The sequence below is a fragment of the Diabrotica virgifera genome, chromosome 2 (genome assembly GCF_917563875.1).
Source record: "Diabrotica virgifera virgifera chromosome 2, PGI_DIABVI_V3a".
Lineage (NCBI taxonomy): Eukaryota > Metazoa > Arthropoda > Insecta > Coleoptera > Chrysomelidae > Diabrotica > Diabrotica virgifera.
The window spans coordinates 52,007,732-52,022,152 of NC_065444.1; positions in this window are offsets into that span (position 1 = coordinate 52,007,732).

The following is a 14,421-nucleotide window of genomic DNA, read 5'->3' on the forward strand; positions in this document are numbered from 1 at the left end:
TCGACCGATCTACATCATACAGACCTTAGTTTAGTTTTTAAGCTAAATGTTTATAAATGCACACAAACAAAGGTTTAGTATGTCACCAGATTCTTTCTCAGAAAAAACGGTTGTTGCCTACTAGACAGACTGCAGATCTCTCTTGGATATAATAAAAAAAGTCCTTTTTTGGATAAAAACATTTTATCTAAAAGTTTATTGTTGATATAGCTATAGCGACTTATTTTTAGAAATACTCATATTTATAAATGTTTATATATAAACGTATATATTATTATGTTTGCATTTTATCAATCAAAAGCAAAATAAAATTAAATTAAATTTTTTTTTAATAACGCGGGCACATAAATTTGATACACCCTGTATATTGAGCTGTTTTAAAATTTATTAGAATTTAGTTAGGATGTAAATAGATTTCACTTTTAACGAGTTTTCCGAGGAACCCTTAAAGACTTTTGTGAATAATTAAAGTGAAAAGAACTATGTATTTAGATTTAAAATGGAAAAAAATTGTTTACTGTATAATTTCTCGAAATTGATAATTGAAAAGAAAGTTGGAATTTTAATATCTTCATTTCAATACGAGTATATGTGGGAGAGTTTTCTCCGAAAGTAATTAGGATTGTCGGAACAAATTTGAGGGTGACTGTTGTTTGTCAAATGGAAAAGTCAATGTTCTGATTCTTGGAATGTGGAAGGGGAAAAGATGGATTGGATGATTGAGAGAGTTTGAAAAATTATTCATTATGTTGTTGGCAGCGAGAAGAAGCGGTTTTCGACGTGTTAAGTGGAGTAGATAGTTAGCATATATCAGTGGCTGGTTGATAGTGGAGAATAGTGTTGAAAAGTGGAACGAGAGACAGATCAAATCGAGACGAAATACCTCTTTGATTCTGTATTATTTTGAGAAGGAGAGCAGAGAAATTTTCGAGTTTTGTTTGAATCGAGAACGTGTCAAAGAGACAGGGTTTGTTGGAGAATTAGTGCTGGTATGCTGATAGTTTTGAAGCTGGACAACCGAGAGAGGCTTTGATGAGTAGCCTTTAACATAATCAACGAGGGAGAGCTGTTTGGGGTCACGAGAAGACATCCGAGTGAGGGAAGCAAAAGGTCAGTCAATTTATGTGAAAGAGATTTTTGTGTTCGGGAAATAAATTTTTGAGTAAAAAGCATATGAATTAAAATTCCAATATTTCAAAATATAAATAGTAAATATAGGTAATCTTGCGAAGACATAAATTTGTTTGGTTTAGTTTGTTTTACCAAAGTCATCGGGAACAAACCGATAAATTGTTTTTTTGTAACGATAATAAATTTAAGTAGTATAAATTTCATTCGGACATCTGTGTCCACAGGTTTTTAGATTCGATAGATTTCAGAGTATTAATTTGATAAATAAAAGACAATTCTGTATTTTTATTTTAATATTTTGCTTTATTTCTTTTCCCTATTTTATCCCGATTAGGATCAACTCAGAGATACTGAACCCACGAGAGAAGATAAGTATAACGTGAGATAATTTGGATTTTTTTTAATAGTATAAAAAACACCCTGAGATTTTTTATTCAATTTTGATGTATGATTTGCGACAATTAAATAATTAATCAAATAAATAATAATTAATATACAATTAATAAGAAGCAGATCACAACAATATGTAAATGATTATGAAAAACTCCTAAAATATTAATAGTCCAGAAAGCCACTGCGCATCCGCTAGGAAAAATATTCTAATTCGGATTTTTTGCACAATCTTACTCAAAAAGGACTCCTTTTAACAAATCTGCATGTTGCCAGGACCAAAAGGTGGTCAAACATTTTTTAAACGTTTTTTTTTTTGTTTTTATCCTAAAATTATTTTTTTACATGTAAAAAAGTTTTTTTAGGTTATTTGGATCATTCCAAATAGAAAAGGTCTTTAGTGACTTTTCTATAAAAATGATAGTTTTTGACATATAAGCGATTAAAAATTGAAAAACTGAAGATTTGAATGTTGCCAAGGTAGGTAGATATTCTTTAAACATCGATTGATGAAATCACGAAGAGTTTTTTGCAATACAATATTCAAAACTCCTTTGTTTTTTAATTGCTAATCAAGTGTGCGCGACACTATTTTCCACCGACAATATGGTGCAAATGAAAGGAATAAATTCGTTATTTCGTAAACTGGCGACTTTAAGAAAAAATCCTGAAACAGGTCGATTTTTATTTTTAAGTTATGAGATTGTGGCATATATGGTATACTAGTGACGTCATCCATCTGGACGTGATGACGTAATCGATGATTTTTTTAAATGAGAATAGGGGTCATGTGCTAGTTCATTTGAAAGGTTCTTCAATTCTCTATTCAGTAATAAAAACATTTACATAATTATTTATACAGGGTGTCCAAAATTTTTTTATTAAATTAAATTATTTGACAAAAAAGAAGTAGAAGGACGCCCTGTATAAATAATTATGTAAATGTTTACATTACTGAATAGAGAATTGAAGAATCTTTCAAATGAGCTACCACGCGACCCCTATTCTCATTTAAAAAAATCATCGATTACGTCATCACGCCCAGACGGATGACGTCACTAGTATACCATATATGCCACAATATTATAACTTAAAAATAAAAATCGACCTGTTTCGGGATTTTTCCTTAAAGTCGCCAGTTTACGAAATAACGAATTTATTCCTTTCATTTGCACCATACTGTCGGTGGAAAATAGTGTCGCGCACGCTTGATTAGCAATTAAAAAACAAAGGAGTTTTGAATATTGTATTGCAAAAAACTCTTCGGGATTTCATCAATCGATGTTTAAAGAATATCTACCTACCTTGGCAACATTCAAATTTTCAGTTTTTCACATAGTTTTTGAGGGTTAAAAATGGCCGATTTCGCAATTTTTCAATTTTCAATCGCTTATATGTCAAAAACTATCATTTTTAGAGAAAAGTCACTAAAGACCTTTTCTGTTTGGAATGATCCAAAAAATCTAAAAAAACTTTTTTCCATGCAAAAATAATAATTTTAGGAAAAAAACAAAAAAAAAAACGTTTAAAAAATTTTTGACCACCTTTTGGTCCTGGCAACATGCAAATTTGTTAAAAGGAGCCCTTTTTGAGTAAGATTGTGCAAAAAATCCGAATTAGAATATTTTTCCTAGCGGATGCGCAGTGGCTTTCTGGACTATAAATGTTATACAGAAATAGTGAATTATATACGGTTTGTTTAGATTACGATAGAAAATTGTGCTTTGGCGAATATATTCTCATTAATTTCCTTTGTTAAGATCCTCATTGCAAAAACAGACATTAACTGCTCAATTGCACGGAAGTCGAAAGCCACAGTCTTTGAGCTTAATTCGATCGGTGTGCGGTTAAACTAACATGGCGCCGTTCCTCTATTCATCCCTCTAAAATTTCGCAGGTACATCCAACGCGCGATCCAAACCGCAAAAGACAAATAACATTCATTGCACACGAAAACGATCAAAAGTTTAATTAACTTCGAAGCGAGACAAAGAACGCCACATCGCCTTCGGTTGTTCCACTTTAGAGAAAAAGAGATAAGCGTATCAGATGAATTGTGGTCCAAGTCGTCGGGGTGAACTTAGTTGAATTTATGGAAGCAATTTGATGGCTATGCCCGGCGAAATAAGGAGCCTAGTGGGATATGCTGCAAGCACTGTGGAATAAGCCATTTTAAAGATGTATCGCTTTGAGGAATGGTAAACTGTATGCCATTATGGCAATTGTTTTGCTGATATTACTAGACGGACGTCGGCGTCGTTGTTTGTAGTTCGTGCTTTTAAATGGGTGCCTAAAGAATAATTACATCGGTTAATGAAACCAACGAGTACATTTTGTAAATAAAATACAAAGACTAATGTATTTTTTGTGGAACAAATCACAAAATTACATCAAATATTAGTCCTGTCGCCAGGGGGGGTACAACGGCCTCGTTAATTCAGATGGACTTACCCAAGTTTTTTTTATGTATTTTGACCCGTAGAACACGAATTTTTTGGGTAACAGTTGATCCGGATGTCGATAAGATTGTTATAGACCAAGAACTTGAGGAATCAAATAACAGCGATTTTTGGCAAAACAAAACAATATTTTGTATTTTTTGGGTCATTTTAAGCAAAAAATATTTCTACAAGTTTTTTAGTAGGATGCACAGTTTTCGAGATAAACGCGGTTGAACTTTCAAAAAATCGATAAACTGCAATTTTTAAACCCGAATAACTTTTGATTAAAAAATAAAATAGCAATTCTGCTTAGCGCCTTTGAAAGTTCAAGTCAAATTATGTCGGTTTTGATTATTTGCATTGCTAAAAATTTATTGTGTTATTGTTAAACAAAGCTACAAACAACTAGTGCGTGAGTGATGTTTCTATGATTTCGCATTTAAAATCGAACGAGTAGGTAGAATAGGTACTAGTGCAATCAAGACTATTTCTACGTTACATGCGTTAAAACGCATGTAAAAGCACGGGAAACCCTACGTGTTTATAGCTTTGTTAAACAATACAAAAATAAATTTTTACCAATGCAAATAATCAAAACCGATATAATTTGACTTAAACTTTCAAATGCGGTAAGCAGACTTGCTATTTTATTTTTTAATCAAAAGTTATTCGGGTTCAAAAATTGCAATTTTTCGATTTTTTTAAAGTTCAACCGCGCTTATCTCGAAAACTGTGCATCCTACGAAAAAACTTGTAGAAATATTTTTTACTTAAAATGGCCCAAAAAATACAAAATATTGTTTTGTTTTGCCAAAAATCGCTGTTATTTGATTCCTCAAGTTCTTGGTCTATAACAATCTTATCGACATCCGGATCAACTGTTACCCAAAAAATTCGTGTTCTACGGGTCAAAATACATAAAAAAAACTTGAGTAAGTCCATCTGAATTAACGAGGCCGTTGTACCCCCCCTGGCGACAGGACTACACTGCAATCTTCCTTAAATTTTGTCAAAATGTCACGTCAAATATCGAACTTCTAAATAAATCTGCCAAATTTATTATTTCCAATATACTGAATAAATGTAAATCTGGTAAATAAATGTACTTCTATTACTTCTTTAAACAGGATCGATAAATACGTACAATTTTGTACTACCGGAACACCCTAGCAAAAGAAAAAGAAAATAAAAATAACTGAACTAACTTCTTAAAACTGAGAACCAATAAACTGAACAAAAATGACTTCAGCTTACCTAACATACAAAAGGGTCTATTACACGACTCTCAGCCTGGCCATCAATAAACATCGAATTAATCTCTAGAGGATTTTCCAAGACAAATCTTTACGTGCCCCAAATTTCCAGCACACCAACGGATACCTCAATAAGAGAATTCCCAGTACATCCCACCAAAGGACCCCCCCTGGCGACAGGACTATATTGTATTTATATGAAATTAACCACACTTGATAATGGCAATTACATTTTTACCCAGAAAATATTTGATGTTTCGATTTCCATTCTGAAATAGTTATTTTCCTAACAAGTGCAGAAAGTTCGGCAAGCAGTCGAGTGCGGAAAAGAGGAACAATATTTTTTCTATGGGTCTTTAAAAAATGACCAAATCTTGAAAAATTGAGGTATATACTGGAAAGAAACCCGATGTGACTTTCTCCCTCAGCAAATCACCATATGATGTGGTGAATGATACAATCAAAGACACAAATCATAATAATAATATACAGAGAAGGGCTAAATTATGGAATAAATTAATTTTCTCTAAAATGGACGACTTTGGAGAAAAATCCCGAAACAGGTCGATTTTGATTTTTAAATTACAATTTTTTGGCATATATTTCATACTAGTGACGTCATTCATCTGGGCGTGATGAGGTAATCGATGATTTTTTTAAATGAGAATAGGTGCCGTGTGGCACCTCATTTGAAAGGGTGTTCAATTATCTATTCAATAATATAAACATTAATATCATTATTTATAGAGGGTGGCCAAAAAATAAATTTTTGAATTAAATTAATTGACGAAAAAAGAAGAATGTATGCAATTTATTTAACTCAAAATACATTCTATCACTTTCAGAAAATAGGAAATAATGTTTATTTGGCAAATAAACATTGCTTTTCGCTTAAATTAAATGTTCAAACTGCCAAGTGGTAGGTGGGAGGCTGTTTGTGATTTAATTTAAGCGAAAAGAAATGTTTATTTGTGAAATAAGAATTTTTTTCTATTTACTGACAGCAATACAATGTATTTTTAGTTAAATAAATTACATACATTCTTCTTTTTGCGTCAATTAATTTAATTCAAAAATTATTTTTTTGGTCACCCTCTATAAATAATGATATTATTATTTATATTACTGAATAGAGAATTGAACACCGTTTCAAATGAGGTGCCACACGACCCCTATTCCCATTTAAAAAAATCATTGATTACGTCATCACGCCCAGATGGATGACGTCACTAGTATGAAATATATGCAAAAAAATTATAATTTAAAAATAAAAATCGACCTGTTTCGCGATTTTTCTCCAAGGTGGTCCATTTTAGATAAAATTAATTTATTCCATAATTTAGCCCCTCTCTGTATGACCCTAGATAACTGGCTTCACTAGTTACAGTTTGGCTATAGACTTATTGAAATATTGTAGAACAACAATGGTTGAAATTATGTATTCAAAAGAACAAGAAAGAATTGCCTATGAATAATTGACAAGCGCGAAAAGGCCTGACCAATATTCCTCAATATTTGCTTTCCAAAAATAAGAAACTATCAAATCGTAGATCCCAAAAGTAGGCAAGACTGTTATGCATATCAGCACAACGCATCACGCATCACACAATGGATCATATTCCTGGAGAGAAAATGAAGGCAGAGAGTAAACATTTTACAGCAAGACGAAAGGTGGATCAACTATGTAGTTTATAAAATACGTCCAGCAAAAGTAGTAGAAAAAGTATAAATCGCAAAGGCTAGAGCAGGGGTCACCAATTAGCGGACCGCGGTCCGCATCCGGACCCTGAGCTAGTTTTGTGCGGACCGTCAATAAATTCAGAATATACCTAGTGTTTGACAATTTTGAAAATGTTTGGCCATGAAATTGTGTACCATGTTTGGCTCAACTTATGTGTGCGAAGTCGCTTTATCAAGAATGAACTTTATTAAAAATGGGTATGTAGAGTTGTAGAGATCTCACTTAACAGATGAATATCTCAACTCCCTAATGAGACCCAGTTGCACTAAACTCACTCCAAACTTCAGACAGGTTGTACATAGGAAAATGTCATTTTTCTCTCTGATAATTTAATTTTGTTAAGAGTTTTCCCCCTTATTGTTATACTTACTAATCATTAATTTTGTAATTAAGTAAGCTGTAATATATTGTCATGTGCTTTTTTTTTGTATTCATTTCCTCTCTACTATATGTTAAATGTACTTTTCAGATGTGCATTTATAATTATCAGATTTAATAAGTTTGCAACAAACACTTTGCATTGACGCTAATGTAAAAAAGATAACATGTTAATTAGTAGTCATGTCGCCAGGGGGGGTACAACGGCCTCCTGTATTCAGATGGACTTATCCAAGTTTTTTTATGTATTTTGACCCGTAGAACACGAATTTTTTGGGTAACAGTTGATCCGGATGTCGATAAGATTGTTATAAACAAAGAAGTTGAGGAATTACATAACAGCGATTTCTCGCAAAACAAAACATTTTTTTGTATTTTTTGGGCCATTCTAACCAAAAAATGTTCCTACAATTTTTTTCGTAGGATGCATAGTTTTCGAGATAAACGCGGTTGAACTTTTAAAAAATCGAAAAATTGCAATTTTTGAACCCGAATAACTTTTGATTAAAAAAGAAAATAGCAATTCTGCTTACCGCATTTGAAAGTTCAAGTCAAATTATATCGGTTTTAATTATTTGAATTGCTTAAAATTTATTATTTTATTGTTAAAAAAAGCTATAAACACCTAGTGCTTGAGTGATGTTTTCAATGATTTCTCATTTAAAATCGAACGAGTAGGTAGAGTAGGTACAAGTGCAAGCTAGGCTATTTCTACGTAGCATCATTGATTATAAAGCACCCACATGTAGTTATTAATCAATGGTAGCATGCATTAAAACGCGTGTAATAGGCACGGGAAACACTATGTGTTTATAGCTTTTTTAACAATAAAAAAATAAATTTTTAGAAATGCAAATATTCAAAACCGATATAATTTGACTTAAACTTTCAAATGCGGTAAGCAGAATTGCTATTTTCTTTTTTAATCAAAAGTTATTCGGGTTCAAAAATTGCAATTTTTCGATTTTTGCATCCTACGAAAAAATTTGTAGGAACATTTTTTGGTTAGAATGGCCCAAAAAATACAAAAAAATGTTTTGTTTTGCGAGAATCGCTGTTATGTAATTCCTCAACTTCTTTGTTTATAACAATCTTATCGACATCCGGATCAACTGTTACTCAAAAAATTCGTGTTCTACGGGTCAAAATACATAAAAAAAAAACTTGGGTAAGTCCAACTGAATACAGGAGGCCGTTGTACCCCCCTTGGCGACAGGACTATAGCATTTTGTCCTATGATTATTTATTTTAAATTCCTCAGTTTCCTTTCTACAAAATTGAAGATGTCTAAAAACTTCATTAGCATTCAAAATATAAATTCCTAATTTTTAAAATATTCTCATAGACCAGGGCATTTAGCACTAAAAACACCCGAATAAATAAATTTTTAAATACAGCACCTAGAGACTTGCAGTTTTTTGCATTATGTTCAGGATGACGCCAGGAAAAAGTCTACTATTCAAAAATGGGTGGAAATGCATAATTGAACTGTAAAGTGCATAAAATGCATCCAAAATTGCATAAATATAAAAATAAAGTCAAGATCAGTATACTAAGGAACAAAATTTATTATTTGGGGGGTTTTTGGGGTCACTGAATACGATTACGCCATCAGAACTGATTCCCGGATCACGTGGTGCCCAAGGTCACGGCAAGAGACGTCATCTTCTGGAGTTTCGAGGGATTTCGGCACTAAATTTATGTAACTGGACTTCTCGAGGGGTTTTAAGGTAGTTAAACACAAAGATGCCATCAGGATAGACCTTAGGATCACCTGGTGCCCAAGGCCACTATAAGGGACGTCATCTTCTGGAGTTTCGAAGGCTTTCGGTATCAAATTGATGCAAACGGATTACTTACGGGTTTTTGAGGTCGCTAAACCCGAATATGCCATCAACGCCGACTCCCTGTGCACCTGGATCCCAAGCTCACTGCAAGGGGCGTCCTCTTCTGGAGTTTGAGAGATTTCGGCAGTAAATTGATAAAAATGGATTGCTATGACGCAAGTCTCTATGTGCTGTATTTAAAAATTTATTTATTTTGTGCTAAATGCCCTCGTCACTCGTAACAATTTACAATACTGCTGTTTTCAAAATATACTGATAAAAACATCAAAACAATACACAATGAATTTATATTTTATTTATTGTACCAGGAAAACTTACAGATAAGTATGCAGTGACCAAAAAACAATCAGATATTATTAGTTTTCCTTTCCATATTAGTCCATGTGTGAGGCCACTTTCGTATGAAAAATGTTTGCGGATTCCTGTTCAAAAATGTCCCCTTTAAACAAATCAGAAGGGTGCCGGGTAAAACAATTTTTTAAGCAAATTCAAAATTATTTTTTACCTCGAAAAATGTATTTTTAGGTTTCTTGGGTAATTATGGTAGGGGAGCAAAGTATGCTAAATGTGCAGTCACTCGAGCGCTTTGGAGACATATTGGGTTGTGAAGAGTAGGTCCTAAAACCAAAAAAAGTTAAGTAACATTTTCCATTTTAGTGGGCGCTTGCCATTTTTTAATTTAATTTTCCATTTCCAACAATCGTTTTTTCCGATTATAACGCCATCTATGCATAATTCGAAAAAATATTTCGAATAAAAGTTACTTATTTTTTCGTAACAAAGCCAAATATGCAATAAAAAATGGGGCTCCTATTTAAGGCCCTCACCCCACCTCCGTGGTTGGTCGTGTTTGGTGCCATTCGATAGATCTGTTAAAAATATTAAAAAGTGTATTTTACAGTTTTTCGATCTGATGTTCATTTCGCGAAATATCGCGGGATTCGTATTTAAAATATTAAATTTACCCCCCACCCCTCTCCGTGGGAAGTCGTGTTTGATATCATTCAATAGATTTTTAAAAAATATTGAGGTCATATTTTTTAGTTTTTCGATCTGTCATTCATTTCGCGAAATATTCGCTTTTTTCTTGTGAAACTTTGGGACTCGCTCATTTCCTTACGCCCGGCTCAAATCGTCAGATTTTTGAAATATACACTATTTTGCATGTACTTAACTGACCTTATCTTAATCTGACAATTTCGAGTTTTTTTAAGGATAGATTTTTTTTCGGGCCCCCTTTAACGAACTCCCCTGTTAAGAGCCAATATATGGTAGAGGTACATCTGCAGGGTACCTGGTTTCTCCCCATATGATAATCTGACGCGCTCGAGTAACTGTAAAAATCCCCGCTTGGGCTCCCCTACCCCTACCATTATAAACAATAAAGCTCTCTTGTCATATTTCTAAAAAGTTAATAGTTTTCGTGTTACAAGCGATTTAAAATCTGAAAAATGCGAAAATATGCATTTGCGATGCTTGAAAACTCGTAAGTTTTGATAAAATGACAAATCTTTTTTATTTAAGATGACCCAAAAATGCTAAAAACATATCCAAGGTGATGTTTTGAATTTGTTAAAAAAATATATTAAAAATTTCTGCCCAAAAATTTCACCCGGCACCCTTCTGATTTGTTTATAGGGGATATTTTTTAACAAAAATCCAAAAAGAAACCAAATCAGAACAGTCAGACACAGGCACCATAAATCCGGACCCAGGAAGTGTTATAGGTTTTCGAAACGGACCCTCGGAGAAATTAATTGGTGACCCCTGGGCTAGAGTATAAAAATATTCCTAAAACAATAAGTTGTGGATTAAAGAGTTTGAGTGAGAAAGACGAAGAAAAAATCGCAATTCGTAATCCCGCCTATAGAAACATGACTGGACAACAAGAAGTTTTTGCTTCAAATTTAATTTTATTTTTATGATACAATATTCAAGAATTTTGTACGTAAATGATCTCCTTACATTGCACGAAGTAAAAGTTAGTTGGGAAGAGATAAGACTCTTCTTGCAGTTTTAGGTTTTGACTGTTTAGCTTTTTAGCTTTAGCCAATTACTACTATTAAAATTATTAATTATATTTACATATCTAAGAAGCCTATAATCCATGTTTCCTTGTAAATAAAAAACACGTTTCCTGCAATTAAAAACGTGAATACACAACAATGGTATCTCCTTAACGATCTAAGCTCAACTAAAATCCAACAATTCTTAAATAAACACATCTAACATCAGATTTATGTCATGTCGCCGGTCTCAAGACTTGAAAAATGGATTAGGTACGGGGACGGCGGAATAATAATTCTCCATAGTCGAGATTAGGTTTCACATGGAGAAGGTAACTAATGTGCATGTCCTTGTAGAAGTGTTGGAGAGTATTTTACACCGACGTGCAGTTATCTCTACGCTACTCCAAGGACGTGCGACTAAATGTGGCCATAGGGATCAAAGGAATTATTATTTTATTAAAATAATTCGCTGTAAAACGAAATTAAGAGATACCTTATATTTCAGTGTGTTCAAAGAGGACCATAAACGCCCTTACGTACGTTTCTCTCTTATTAGAGATCTTCATAGGGGTATATATGGCTACCTCTGGATGAACTGTACAACAAATAAATCGATATGGATGCCGTAGCGACATCTGCTTAAAACAATTCGAAGTTTTATTTCCGGAGAAATAAAACCTCTAATGGTTCTGAAGCTATTTCTTTGTGGCATTTATGTAATTTAATATTCTACTTGGAAAATAAGCCACAATTTAACTTGAAAAATGATTTTATTGACGTTTCGACTTCCACCTCGGACATCGTTATCAAAATACAAAATATTAATAAATTAAACAAAAATGTTGTCGCTTAGTAAAAAAATTCTTCTAATAATTTAATTTATAATTATAACAGTTTTATAACAGATTAGCTCTGCTGAACAAGCTCTGCTTGTTTTTGATTAGTCAAGCTCTGCTGAACAACTCCAACTACTACTGAACAAAACAAACAATTTCTGTAAAGAATATGGACTAAAAATGAATATAAAAAAGACCAAATACATGATAATAACTAAGAAAACAAACATACAAACAAGCATACATTTGGGAAATGTACCGATAGAAAGGGTTGATAAATACAAATACCTAGGAACCTGGATTTCAGAGAAAAATGATCAAACAACAGAAATAAGGACCAGGATAGAAATAGCAAGAAATGCGTTTGTAAAAATGAAAACAGTTCTCTGCAACAAAGACCTTAGCTTAGAACTGAGAGCAAGAGCTTTGAGATGCTACGTGTTCTCGATACTACAATATGGACTTGAAAGCTGGACATTAAAGCAAGAACACATAAATAAGCTACAGTCATTTGAAATGTGGTGTTACAGAAGAATGCTTAGAATAGCATGGACACAGAGGAAAACGAACACGGAAGTACTGCGAGAAATGGGTAAAGAATGCGAAATAATAAACACAATAAAAATAAGAAAGTTACAATATCTGGGACACGTAATGAGGGGACCGCGATATGAAATGCTAAGACTGATAATACAGGGAATGATAAGAGGCGGAAGGAGTATAGGAAGAAGGAGAGTGTCTAGTTCTATACAAGTGACTATACGAGTGACAGTTCTATAGAACTCTTTAGAGCAGCGGTGGATAGAGTAAAGATAGTGATGATGATATCCAACCTCCGATTAGAAGACGGCACTTGAAGAAGAAGATAACAGATTAGTTTTAATAGATGTTTGTTCAGATCTTGTCCTCCGTACTTTAGGAGTTCATTCGATATTCTGTCCTCTCTTGGTGATTTTCTATTTTTTAATTTCCTTAATGCTTCCGTTACCTCTCCTTCTTCAATATTTATTTCTTCGTTTGTTGTCACTTCAGGTGTTGGTGGTTCGTTATCGTCATCTCTAGCAAACAGAGATCGAAAATAGTCTGCCCAGGTTTCCTTCTGAATGTGTTTCGTTTTTATTAGTTCGTTCGTCTCTTTTCTTTGTCCTCTGATCATTCTCCATATTTCCTTTTGTGTTCCGTAGAAGTTGTGTTCCATCTGTTTTGATAAGCTCTCCCAGTGTTCCCTTTTTATTTGTCTGACTAAAGTGTTTGTTTCGTTTCTAATTCGTTTATAGTGGTTGTATGCCTGTTGTGTTTGTTGTGTTCTGTATTGTAAAAAGGCTTTCTTCTTTTCTTCACATTTTATCTTCACTTCCTCTCGAAGCCGTGGGGTTTTCTTTTTTGATATATTGGAATATTGGTATTCGTTACTTTTCTCTCTCCAAGTGATTCCCCTTCCCCACAATTATCTAATGAATATTTTTAAATGTGAATACAACACAATTTGTTGTAATACAAATTACAAGTTATGATCAATTTTTCAAAATTTTTATTTCAGAATTTTTTAAGAAAATTTCCTGGAAAACCTTATCACTTTTACTTGACGCGCGCTAGAGATGAAACACCGACAAATTTATAAAACAGAGAATCGAGTTCTACCAGAGTACTGATCTGGTGGGAACTCTACCTGTCCCTTGGGTATTGTCCGAGGACCAACCGCTCTGGCTCTGGGAGTTCAAGTTGGAGTCAGTGGCGGCTGGTCCTATGAGGCAGGTGAGGCAGTGCCTCACCAGTATACCAATCGACTATTTACGTTATTTCGTTATTTCATCATCAATTCTTTAAATACAATTTAACTGTTTGAAATTTGCTAAATAACTTTATTTTCGTTATATCATCATCAATAATTCTTTAAATACAATTTAACTTTTTGAAAATTGCTAAATAATTTAATTTTTATTATAAAACTTTTTTTATTAACTTTATTTTTATGATAAAAAAAAATTAGTACGGCCCTGACCCGTTCTTCATAACACACCGATATACCTACTCTACAAGGTACCATTAGAGGCACTGCCTCTGATGGTACCTCGTCTAGCATATTACGAAGCCGACGGAGATCGGCCGGCAGCATGACTGAGCATAATTTTTGGAAGCGGGATTAAGTATCCTTTCAGAGGCAGGAGGCAGGCAAAAATATGCCTCTAGCGTGGTTTTGCAGTTAGGTAGTTTGTTAGAGCAGTTTGTTCTAGTTACGTGTACTTACTATTAGTATAAGAGATACAATAGATGTTTAGAATATGTTATTATGCTCTGACTGGCTGAAAGTCATTTGCCAATGTCAATTAGATAAATAAATTAATAAAAAAATTAGAAATTATGATTTCTTTCATAATAATTCATTTACTTTTAA